This window comes from Platichthys flesus, chromosome 8 (assembly GCF_949316205.1).
Source record: "Platichthys flesus chromosome 8, fPlaFle2.1, whole genome shotgun sequence".
NCBI classification, from domain to species: Eukaryota; Metazoa; Chordata; class Actinopteri; order Pleuronectiformes; family Pleuronectidae; genus Platichthys; species Platichthys flesus.
In genome coordinates, this window is record NC_084952.1 from 22,902,033 (window position 1) to 22,913,196 (window position 11,164).

At 39.2% G+C, this 11,164-nt stretch overlaps 1 long non-coding RNA gene across 1 annotated transcript; it reads right to left on the bottom strand.

The window, feature by feature from the left end:
• Positions 1 to 264: 264 nt before the first annotated feature.
• LOC133958922 (uncharacterized) lies at positions 265 to 10,896 on the bottom strand. Its single transcript, XR_009921743.1, has 4 exons — positions 9,683 to 10,896; positions 8,481 to 9,411; positions 7,883 to 8,065; positions 265 to 920 (listed from the first exon to the last, which is right to left on the bottom strand). It is a non-coding gene; the product is annotated as an uncharacterized LOC133958922 (long non-coding RNA).
• Between the last annotated feature and the right edge of the window lie 268 nt (positions 10,897 to 11,164).

Consider the following 11,164-nt stretch of genomic DNA (forward strand, 5'->3'; position numbering starts at 1 on the left):
AATTGTCACGTAAATGAACTTGTCTGTTTATTATCGTTTTAAATGAAATTCAACATAATCCCAAATACTGTACAATGTAATCTAATGTAATAGCAGCATGATGACAGTCAGTTCCTATATATTAAACTCCTCTTTACCAAAACCTTGGTTCCATGTGTTGATGTGATATTCTGAACAACGTATACTGAATGATTACGGTAAATGAAATGCAGCAACTGAAATACTTGCTGGTTTTTGTTGATAGAAACAAAGTTTTACTGATGTAGATTTCAGAACATGACAGTTATCAGTCTGTTCATTACATGTGATGAAACAAATTAACCTTGTAAAACACTTGGAGAAATGATGCAAGTATCAGGACAAAACATCAATCCCACAAAGATAATATATAACACTAGATAATTAAAAACAACATGAAATATTCCTTTCTTTATTCATTTTTAATGGTCCTGGTCAAATAAGAGTGCCTCTATCAGACGAATCTCTTTAAAACTATTAATTCAACAACACAAGCTCTGCAACTTGATTACATGGAAGATCAACAAGTGACATTCATGAAGTAAATACATCCAAACGAAATAAAGAGATCAAGTCCTACATTTGATTACGTGCCCTTGGACAGGGGAGCATGATCCCCTTTGTGTACATGGAAAGGAAGCATACCCATATTTGGAAATGAATTGATTCATATTAAGTGGACAGGAGAAGAATAATATGATTACATGTACAAAATTAAAGAGACAAATTGACAAATGACCTAGGGAGAGAGCTCTCACTAACCTATATGAAACTCCACTCAAAGTCTATAAGGTTGATTGAGACAGATTTATTCTGAATGTGTCTTCCTGTCCTCTTGGAGACGAGTCCCACAAACAGCTCTTGTTCCTCTTGATTCAGAAGAAGCAGCAGAACACAGGAATCTGAGATAAGAGGTTGAGAAGAAGTAAAGTCTCTGATATATGATGTCTATACAAGTGTTTATGAAGTTAGGGTTGAAAATACATGGAATCTACTCAGTACTTGTTAAACAAATAAACGGTTCAATCACATAAACTGTGGCTTCAACATTTTAATATCAGAGGTTAAGCAGACACTTACTCACATATATCTTAGTCATTCTTTTAAAGTTTGACTAAGTTATAACATTTGTTATAGAAGTCGTTTTAGGTTAGTTGTTTCATTTCATCATCAACGCGTCAGATACAGAGGAAGACGGAGCGGGTCTAACAGCCGCGCGTGTTGGTGTCTGCTCCTTCTGCTTCAGAGGAGAGGAGCGGAAAGAGGATTGAGTGTGTGTGTGTGTGTGGGGGGGGGTACTAATGAGACCTACTGCTGGAGAAAAACATCCAAATTCTGTTACATTCTGTTTCAATTAAAACTGCACTGTGCTGTAGAAAACAATGCATTCTCGGAAATATTTCGGAACCAAACAGCATTGCAATCTGGGGGTGATGTCAGATTCAACGGCAGAGAGGTCCTACAAAAAGGTATGCTGCTATATTTGTAGAAGACACATGTGGAACCCAAAGTGGTGAAGCCAACTCTGGACCTTCTCTGGAGGATGATCCATCTGAGTCCTGCACTTTATCAGCAGGTCTTCAGGAAGTGGAAATAAACTTGATCTGCCTTCCTTTGTCTCAATTAGAAAGGTGAGGAGTTTCCATTAAACGTTATTTGTATATGCAGCAGGTATCTAAACTTATATTGCATTCCACCAAAAATTCCTCAGCTTTTGCTAATTACTGTTGTTTAATGTATTGGGTGTTATTAGGTGTACATGGGTCTGGCCCCCTCTATTGGTTATGTGTAGACATTGTGTTTATTTTCCCTGCTCTCGTCAGAATGACCAGCACTGTTTCTCTTCTTCTGCAGAAACACTGAACAGAACAGACACATTCAGTAGCGATACAAGTCCTGTCCCGGTCTTCTATTTCACAAACTGACACACAAAGCAGGTAGAAAACAAAGGATAGACCGGTTACACAGAGCCAAAACTTAATACACATAATCTCAAGGCTTTTTACTTAAAAGGTCAAGACTTAAACAAATTATAGAGAAACACATTGAAAACAAACTCCTTATTAACTGAAAGAATCAGAGTCAGTGGTGACGTCTGCCTGCAGATGGTGCAAGAACTGTACATGAACATGATATCATGAGACAGAAGTTCTCTTTTTTACAGATTTTATAATAAGACCAGTGATCCTGGTGTAATGATAAAAACATGTACATCAGTGTCTGTATCTTTACTGATGCAACATTCAGCAGGTTCTTGTGCTCTGACACCATCAGGGAATATATATACATATAGATCTATATGCATATACCGTGTATGTACACAAGAGCCACTAAATATGATTCTATTAAATATTTATATTTTAAAAGGGGTGGATACCTCCTCTTACTTCTAAAGGGGACACAAATATATATTTACATGTATTCAAAGATAAATAACTTTTCAGTTATCATTGAAGAACATTTTGATCAAGCTGCAGAGTCTTTAACGACTTACTGCTGGAGCCTGATAATAATGAATTACAATAGTCCAGTCTGGATGTAACAAAGGCGTGGACTAGTTTTTCTGCATCTTTTTCAGAGATTACGCAAGTGGAAAAAGGCTGTCCTAGAAATTTGTTAACTCCCAAGTTCCTGACTGTTTCATTGGAAGCAAGGGCAATGTCGTCTAAGATACAGGTTGTTGGTTTTAGAACCTGAGATTATTTTGGTAAACTGATCTTGGGTGATCAGAGAGAAGCTTTCTAAATAATGTGTAGGATTCTAAGTCGTTTCTGAGATTTCTGTTGTTCGTATTAGTGCCAATTGAGGGCAGGAGATGGTTGATTTTATTTCTAATAGTTCGAATTTTATCATTAAAAAAAAACGTCATAAAGATATTGCTATTTAGGGATGGAGGAATAATGGTTTCGGTGGAGGTGTGACTCTCTGTCAGCCTGGCTACAGTGCTGAAGAGAAACCTGGGGTTGTTTTTATTCTCTTCTATTAGTTTTGAATAGTAGGCAGCTCTTGCTTTGTGGGGAGCCTTCTTATATTCTTTAACACTATTCTTCCAGTCTATGAGATTTTCAACACAGTTGCTAGGTGCCACTTCCTTTCTAGTTTTCTTGATACTTGTTTTAACTCATTTGTCTGGGAATTATACCACGGAACTAATTTACTATGTTTTACATGTTTCTTTTTTAGAGGAGCTATTGAGTCTAATGTTAATGAGTCTGCAGAGCTATCGACGAGATGGTCCATCTCATTGGAGCTCTGGTTTTTAAAGAATTTGTTGTTTATAGCCACGGTTAATACGGGTTTATATGGACTTATTTTCTTCAATTTAGCTACAGCACTATGAGGTAGACATCTAGAAAATTCTATTTTTATTAGTGGCATATTTTCAGATTATGAAAATTCGAAGGTTATTAAATTATGGTCTGATAGAACTGGATTGCGCGGAAGTACTGTTAAATGTTCAATTCCGACACCGTATGATAATACATGGTCAAGTGTGTGGTTACAACAATGAGTAGGTTGGTGTACACACTGACTGAAACCAATCGAGTCTAGTATCGAAGTTAATGCTACGCTAAGGCTCTTTATTATTGTCAACATGACTATTAAGGTCACCAATAATAACAATTTTATTGGTCTTTAGGACTAGGTTTGATAAAAACTCAGGGAATCCGTTAAAAATTCTGTATAAGCCCCCGGAGCAAGGTAAACTACAGCAAATATGATTGGCTGTTGCTGTTTCTTGGATTGTTGCGGAAGACTAAGAACAAGACATTCAAATGAGTTATAGTTGAGTTTAGGTTTAGGATTAATTGATAGACTGGAGTTAAAAAATAGCAGCAACTCCACCTCCTGGTCCGAATTCTCTGGGAACCTGTGAATTTATATGACTTGGGGGAGTAGATTCGTTTAGACTGACATAATCATCAGGATGCAGCCACGTCTCAGTGAGGGACAATAAATCTATGTTGTAATCTGAGACTAGGTCAATAACTAAATTAGCCTTTGATGACAGTGATCTAATGTTTAAAAGACCACATTTAAAAGTCTTAGTTTCCTGCGTTGTTTCAGAGGTTGTGTTAATTTGTATTAGATTATTGTGTGGAATCGGACAGTGGACAGACACAATCTCTATGGGGTTGTGAGACTGATCCAGAGGGAGCGCAGAGAAGTGTTTAGCACTGCAACTCTGCTTCCTGGTCCCAACTCTGGGTTGTCATGTTATAGACGGAGTAATATTCCTAGATAAGAGAGCTGCTCCATCCCAAGTGGGATGAACGCCGTCTCTCCTAACAAGACCAGGTTTCCTCCAAAAAGTTTGCCAATTATCTACAAAGCCCACACAATTTGCAGGACACCAGCTCGTCAGCCAGTGGTTAAAAGACAACATGTCATCATCACCTGTTGTGTTAGGGAGAGGGCCAGAGAAAATGTGTCAGACATCATTTTTGCAAAAGCACACACCGACTCAACATTAAGTTTAGTGACCTCCGACATGCGAAGCCGGGAGTCGTTGATGCTGACGTGAATTACGAGTTTACTGTAATTATTTTTGGATTTGATGTCGCTGGCTCTGGCCTCTGGGATACAGCTGACTATGTGTTTGCTTCTCAACGGTTGCTTCGCTGAGTGGAGAGAATCTATTTGAAACGTGAGCTAGTGGCTCTTTAATCGTGGGCTTTTTAAGGGTAACACTATGCCCCCTCCGGACTGTCACCCAGCCGTAGTAATAAAGAGAAACAGCTGTGTTTAGCAGAGGAGCTAGTTCAGAGAGCGACCACCACCAGACGAAGGCATCAAGGTTGCGGCCTGCCATCATTGTTATTTTCCTTCCGACTTTACCTTGAATAAAACAAAAAAAAAAAAAAAAACTAACAACTTTTTGAAACTAGCACTTTAGTAGCACTTAAATGGCACTTACTTATAGCGCTTTGTAGTTTTGCTTTATTTGAAGAAATTGTATTTTCTTGATTCTTGTCGTCCTTGGTATGTACCCTTGGGTTTGAATGCACTTATTGTAAGTCGCTTTGGATAAAAGCGTCAGCTAAATGAAATGTAATGTAATGTAATGCTTAAGGGACTGAATATGTATCATGTAGAAATATTAGCATTTCCCTTATATCTACCAAAACTGCTTGTTTCACAGACTGCAGTTTTGTTTTGGTCCGATGTGGTGTGCAAATACAACCGTATCGGCAATGGGTTGTGGGGCATTAACATTTTGTTTTGACAGACTGTGAAGAGAACGTTGAGAACATCACCATTCTACAGGAAGACACAGTCCAGTAATGGGTGTCAGAAGTTCAGTGGTGAACGACAGGTACTGTGGAAAATGTGTGTCATTGTTGTACAATGTTTTTTGACTCTATTTACACAAGGTTAACACAAAAAGGTTTGATTGTAAACTGATATTGGTATGAATTCATGTTATTCTCCTCTTACCAAGAAACAAACAATCCAAATTACCTGCAGAACGCCCCTGATGGACGCTTCAGATGCATCGTCAGACTGGTGAGACAGCAAGATGCCAACTTTAATGGCAATTTATTTGTGTAACATTCTGTGACCAAATGTATAGATAACTTTTTGTAGATTGTAAAAAAAGATAACCCATTTATTAAAAAAAAACTACACTAGAATTACCGCACTGCGTTGTATGACTCCGCTAACCAGCGCAGTGTCCGTCTTCATATTTCTACATATTTTCTCTCGTATAAATGACACTGTGTCTCTTGACAACTGAAACCATAAGATGAGGTCAGTGTGGCCTTGACCTTTTGACTTTAACACAAATACACAGTTAGACAATCCGAAAACATACAGTTATGCCAAAATATCTTTGGTTTCACATACTAGATGGCATAAGCAGAGACATCAACTCAGGAAAAATATTTCTGTAGAAAAGAAAGCCCTGTACGTGTGTATGTATACATCAGTCATGCTTCCCTGGAAGCATACGTGTGTATGTATACATACGTGTGTATGTATACATACACACGTATGTATACATACACACGTACAAACGCACTATTGAGACGTTTTGTTTTTTATCATATATTCTCAGGAAGGACTGATGCATTTACTGAGACGGGACGTGAGGGCCTACTCTGCTTGCTCAGAGTTCAAGCCCAGCAGGCTGCAGCGGGCCTGACATATTCTGGAACAGCAGCAAAGTCTTTGGATGACTCCTCTGAAGAAGAAAACATTGCGAGGTACTTCTCCACTGATGAAGAACAGTGAGGGCTGTGATTAGCTACACTCTCTTGCTACAAGGCTACTCTTGCTACTCCCTGGCAGCCTTAGGAAGGCATTAGCTTGCTGTTGGATAGCTGTTAGCTTCAGCATTTTTAGTTTTTAGCGGCCTGTCTGACGTTTATGTTTAAAAAAAAAAAATCTGAGGAAACCACCTTCATAATTTAACACTATGGTTTGTTTGTGTGTCTTTCAGTTCTTCTCAAGAGAAGCAGTACAGGTGTGCCTCAGCTCCACGGTCCCTTCTGCAGCCTCCGCTCCTGATGCTAACCTCATGTCTCCATCACACCAAGCAGCAGACCTGGAGTGACAGACCTTTCTCCAGAGCTGCTCCCTCCCTCTGAAACCCCCCTCTCCAAAACAATATTCGTGGCGTTTTTAAAGTCTTATTTGCATGAGAATTGTTGATCATAACATTTCCAGCAGATGCCTTAATGTAATGTTTGTGAACAATAAATTACATTTATCATAACATATTGGTATTTCCTTGCACTTCTACACCATGATATTGTCAGATAAGATGCTGATTACATTAAAGCAGTGAATGCTCTGCTTTAAGCAACATAAACACACAATGATTCAATGGATCTGAAGTAGAATGGGCACATAACATTCTGTAGAGAATGCCTCAGTAATTGAAGTCAGAAAATAAATTTCTTTATCTGAGGTTCCAGTCATTTATAGTCACAGGAAAGCACACAGGTCTGGTTGTCTAGGGACACCCATATCATATTGTTTAAGATGTGTAACATCAAGTTTGTGTATCAGTGCAAAATACATACCGTCATTAGTCAAGAGTTCACTCTTGTTTACACTAAATTTAGGTGACCCAGATGTTTCACAATGCATCTGATAAGGTCTTATGAGAAACATTCTTAACATTAAAGAAATGAACACAGAGGATAACAATATATGTTTGACTCAAATCAGTAGCTGGTAATCAGCAGCCTGACTTATTCAAACACATTAATACTACAATGGATGAGGCATCACAGTCTGTCAAAACAAAATTAGAGTTACAAATGTTAAGGCCCCACAACCCATTGCCGATACGGTTGTATTTGCACACCACATCGGACCAAAACAAAACTGAAGTCTGTGAAACAAGCAGTTTTGGTAGATATAAGGGAAATGCTAATATTTCTACATGATACATATTCAGTCCCTTAAGCAAAATAACAATGATGGCAGGCCGCAACCTTGATGCCTTCGTCTACTTTGCTTACTGACTAGTTTGCGGAGTCTCGTGCTGCCGCCCCGTGACCGATACATCATCGCTCTTTTCTGAAACTAATGAAGGCAAATTCACACATGTAGACAGAAATAATCAGAATAAATTAAAAGGTGTAAAGATTGCTAACATTATGTTTGATGGGGGTCATCATTATACATAACAGAGGAAAACTTTGAACATGTATTCCTTAAATTGACTTGCCTTCCTGTGGAAAAAGTTGTTTTCCCAGTTAAACAATCACAGCAGGGAAGCATGATTGATCAAAATTCTTTCAGTGTGATATTAACTTGTATGTCAGCAAGCGTACTTTGGGGATTTTATAAAAATGTATATTTGGCATATTATATGAAATGGTGTTTCTGGTATGTAACTTAAAAGTACCTCTTTAATGGTAGGATCATTTCTCTCCCGCATCTTCCTCGTGGTACGTGGATGATGGTAGTGGGCTCAACCCGGCTTCTCTTTCTCTCCAGGTTGCCCTTCCTGCTCTTCATCAAGCAAAACAAAGTGTTCGGTCCAAGTTATTGATGTTAATGAAACTCCTGTAGCTTCACTTGGATCCTCCTTCATTAAAAAACAGAACATAGGAATTGTTTTATAAAATGAATTGCAACTCCATAACATGGAAACATTATTGTCATATTGCATACTATACATTAAACCAAATTGATCTGATATTTTGGAGTAATGGTAGATAAATACACTCCTTATTAATCTAAAGCATTCATAAATCAAATTCATGTTTATATTTATATTGTAGCGTCCCTCAATGATGAGCTAAGTGTCTTGAACTGGTTTCAACAACCATGCATTCACCTCCCAGGTAGCACAGGCTACGGTGGGCTGTAGCATGTGGCTAACAATGGCGTATTAGCTGAAGATTAGCATTGTGTGTATCAACGGACTCCGCATCCGCTGTCTCAGCACTCGGACTGTAAACCTAGATCGTAACGATCTTTAAAAAAAATAAACTACTCACCTGACAGAAGGAAGACGACATCGTTTGTCTTCCAAGCGCTCGGTGGTTACTACGCAGCCCAGAGTTAAGGTCAGAATGTTTACTAAAAGCCACACGTCAGTTCCGCTCGCCCAGTCCGTCCGTGGCGCAGTCGGTCCCCCTTCGGGATGAACGGTCTCGCAGGATCCTTCGCATTAGAGGTGTAATCTAGCCTCAAATATTAATATTATATAACGTGAATAACATTCACGATCACTGAAGGACACCACGCAGGGACGCTGATTTTAACAGCACGCTGAGCCGTGCTGGCATGGCAGCTTCATAGCAACCCTCATAGCAACGATAAAAACATTCGTGATAACTATTAAAATATTTATCATAAGCACGAACTGGCTGAAGACTGTGGAAGCAAAGAGCACATTTCTCGCTAGAAATGGTGTCAGAATGTATTTTTAATGCCAAAACTAAGTTACAAAACTATATGTTTATCTGAGAAAAAAGGAATATCCGCCATGTTTTCCTCTCCGCAGACGGGAGCTTGTGAGTCACGTGACGTGAGAACAAGCCAATGCAAAACAATGGGCTGACAAAATGTTACCATCTCACACTCTGAGAGGCCAGAATTTGAGATGGTAACGTCGTTCCAAGTGGACCAACGTTGCCACTGAACGTTTTCTGATGAGACTGGGTTGCCCCAGCATCTGGCTGCTATATTATTCTATCATCACATTGGGATTTATCTCAGTCAGGAGGCCCTGTGGCCAAGGAGAAATGCTAGTAAAGCATTATTGTTACTAATTATTTGAGGTTACCATAAAGCCAGTTCCTAGATGTCATTTTTCAATTCTACAACATTGCAGAAGTTCATTATGAAAAGTTAAGTCATTACCTTACTACCTGCTCCAGGTTAGAGGACTTCACTTGTTCTTGAGCCAGTCTAGCACTCTTATTTCTGTGAAGAGAAGTGCAGGGATACAATGAGTTAAGAGTTCCTAGTGATCTTGGGTATTGGAAAGCGCACAGGCCACAGCACACTGAAAAATGCAAAGGAAAAGCTTCTCCCCACAATTCCCTTTTCCCAAATACAAGTAGTACAACACTACAGGACAATCACTGGAATTAATATTATCCAAATACAACTGCCTTCAGAGGCACAACTGTTTGAATAAATACAATTCAAAGTGGAAACCTTTTTCCAGAAGAAGCTTTTAAATACAACAGACCTGAACGTGAAGGATTCCTTCTTTGTGAACCGTAGGTGCAGACTTGAATGTAGATTTTGGAATGGCGGCCCATATAACTTAATCTGCAAGAGTCAAGAATACACAGTCCCCTCCCAACACAACACAGCAATTTGAAGCCTGTACAGAATTACAGCCTTGTAAAGGATCACATTTAATCTAGATAAAATCCTTAATGTTGCAACATGCAAAGTTATAGCAAAAACAACGTCATTCTGAAAATGATGCAGTTGAATAAAAATGCCCTTTGAAATACTTGAGGATATTGAGATTAAGGGCCTCAGGCTCTAGCTCCATAGCTGTGAAACAAATAGGCTCAAAACACCAATTACTGATTGTGTCCAATTTGATTAGATGTAATAAATTTAATAAAATGTTTGGACTAAATAATCTAAAATGTTGGAGGTTACATGTTGACTTAAAATAAAAGTTTAACATTCCTGATCCCTTCTATACTTGGTGTTACGTGTGGCCAGGAGGTGGGGCTCTGTGTTAGAAAGTGTGTGTGTGTTTGTGCCTCTCTCCACCTTTCTCTCTCTCTCCATGCAGCCAGTCCTCAGGTGAGACTCATCACCTCGTCAGCTGGAGCTGACTTAAGGAGGCTGTGAATTTCTTTCTCGCTCTCTATTCTTCCATGCAGGTGAACGGGTGAGGAGACCGAGGCTCCGGTTTCCCCCATGCCAGAAGTCCTTTTGAGCTTTTGTTATGTTGGTAGTTGGTTCGGGGGTTCCCGGTAGTCCTGTTTTCGGATTACCTTTTCCTTTCATTTAGGTAGTGGGTTATTTAGGCAGACTTAGTTCGGGGGTGAACACTGACTTCGACGGCCGATGGCTGGCTCAGTGTTCCCCTCTCTTTTGTTTGTTTTGGCCGGGAACCTCCAACCCTTTTGGTTTGTTGCCTTTCTAAATATTTGTTTGTTTCAACCAATAAACATTTGTTATTATTTAGTGGCAACAGTTGTTTCTGATTCGTTTATTTGATGTGTTCCGGGCCTCACGAGCCATTTCTTATAGGTCCGTAACACTTGGTCACATCATTAATCCAGCTATGAGGACAATAGAAGGAAACCTATGAAGAGTATAGAGGATCTAGAATTTTACATCAACAGTATCTTCGGTATCAATATTTCCATAGACATGACAAAACCTGAATTATTGCCTTGCAGTATCAGTTTACATACATTTCTTTAAGTTTTATTTGAGGACACATTCATATTTTTATCAAATTTGATGAGGGGTTAGGGTTAGAAGAATGAAATTCCCCGCAGGTGTTTATCAAACAAGAACCAGAGACTCCATCCCTCTCAAAGCATCAGTGGTTTGGATCAGTGATTTTCAACCAGTGTGCCGCGGCGCACTAGTGTGCCGTGAGAGATCGTCAGGTGTGCCGTGGGAAATTATCTAAAATCAACTAATTAACCATTCAAGAGTGTCTGTGCCAGGGGTGCCAAATAAGTTGATTGCG